Raw genomic sequence first — 1,928 nt, forward strand, 5'->3', positions numbered from 1 at the left:
GGCTGGCACGGGTGGATGAGGGGTTTGAGATTAGGGAGAAGGAGGATCAGGCTCAAAGTGTGCCAGGGGTGGGGACGGGCGGGGGGAGGCGCTGGCCTGTGCCAGCAGGGATCTGCGGCTGATGTATGGCATGTGGGGCTGGAAAGCTGCCATCATAGCCCAGTAGAGGCAGGAAAAATGGAGAAGTCCGGTGGTGTTGGCCCGAGTCTCAGTGGATCAGGAGTGACCCTCGGAGGCCTTGCCCGTTCTGCTCCCACGGGCCTGCCTTGGCCAGGTTGGCAGGGTCTGCAGGAACAGCTGGGCAGACTCCCAGGCTGTGAAGGCCTCCGCTTAGAAGTTCTCCTAGGCGGGCCCCCGCCCCCTCCTCCTTCTCCTGGCTTCTCAGGTCTGCTCATCCACACCTCTGGCGCAGGCAGAGTTGGACTTTCTCTGCTACTGTTTTCTGTTGCCCATGTGGCTCAGGCTTTATTTTCCATCGTGATGTTCTCAGTCGTGTTGCCTGCTCAGCGGGCAGCACAGCCTTCTCTTAACCTCCAGGACTAGCTAGCAGACATCCTTCTGGCTGTTTCTCCGAGATCCTACTAGGTCTGTTAATAGTGATAAGGACGAAATAGAGTAACTTCTGCCCAATGCTGTAAGTTCAGCTCTGACATCTTACTGGCAGGATGTGTTGACTGCATCTCTCATCTTCATGATGTTGGTGCTGCACAGGAATGCAGGTGATAAGAAACAAAACATAGAAATCTGTAGATCTGTGTAGCTGGGGATGGAGGTCTCCCATGTCAAAAGTGAAAGAAATGTCAGTTTAAGAATTTTTTCTTCTTGTCCCTGAGTCTAGTACTTACTTCTCAGGAAGATAAATTTAAACCAAATTGTCCCCATACTGAAGTATTTGGTGTTAGCTTGTCTTATGCTTATTCATGTTGGGGTTTCACTTAGTCCCGTCTGAGGCTGAATTTGGTGCTTGTGGTGTGACTCTGAGCGTGTAATCACTGAATTGTGATAGATGTCCTGGACTGCCACAGAAGTTGGTATGCTTACCCAGTTTACTGATTCTGGGTAGTGTAACAAGGCTTTGAGTAAGTTGCAAAGAATGTGGAACAGCTCACTGGAAGTTTTGCTGCCTTCATCTTTCTAGATCAATGCCTTTTGCTTGTGGAAGCTTTCCTACTCCTGGCTCTCCAACTATTACCACCATCCCCGTCCTTCAAAAGACACATTTTAGTTTAGTGCTTGGGAGCATATCTACTTTACTTTAATGAGAAGAATCTTGCAGTGTTCTTTCTTTCTTTCTTTTTTTCTTTCTTTCTTTCTTTCTTTTTCTTGCAGTGTCTTAGAAGGGAAAAACATTTGGTGATAATAGCAGTTTCCGTCTCTGACATTGTTTTGTGGAATATTGTTGACTGCCCTTTAATGTTGGTTTTATGTTCTGAAATGTTTTATGATGACAAGTGGAGACCAGTTAAGAATTTTTAATTTTTTATTCTGCTAAGTATTTTATCTGAGATCCTCTGGGGAGCCATGGAACTGTATTGTGCAATGGGAAATAGATAGTAAAAACATTTATTGAACCTTGTCCAAGGGCAGCTTCTGTTTTAGATTTCGGTGAGTTGCTCCTGAATATGCACAGAGCACATTGCCAATCTCATCCACTTAGACCTGATGGTAATTGTCAGATAACCCCATAGGGTGACTGGCTTCTCTATTTCCAGTCCCCCGTGCCCCCACATCATACCTTGTTTGTTTTAGTGAGTGTTTAAGAGTTGAATATAGAGATCATGAAAGATTTGGGGTCAGAAATATAGCCTGCTTCTAGGTTATAGTCATCTCATGATTAAAATAGCATGTGTAGTACAGTTCTTAAAAAGATAAATTTAGGACTGCAATCACTGCTAAAGGAAAGGTCCTCACACATCACGAATTATCAA

The 1,928-nt window shown here is 45.4% G+C and overlaps 1 protein-coding gene across 1 annotated transcript in view; it reads left to right on the forward strand.

The window, feature by feature from the left end:
- NRG2 (neuregulin 2) overlaps nt 1-1,928 on the forward strand; it is a gene marked incomplete at its 5' end in the record, with an annotated part of 193,791 nt that overhangs the window by 592 nt on the left and 191,271 nt on the right. The window lies entirely within an intron of this gene.

Source organism: Myotis davidii, unplaced genomic scaffold, assembly GCF_000327345.1.
Source record: "Myotis davidii unplaced genomic scaffold, ASM32734v1 scaffold545, whole genome shotgun sequence".
NCBI lineage: Eukaryota > Metazoa > Chordata > Mammalia > Chiroptera > Vespertilionidae > Myotis > Myotis davidii.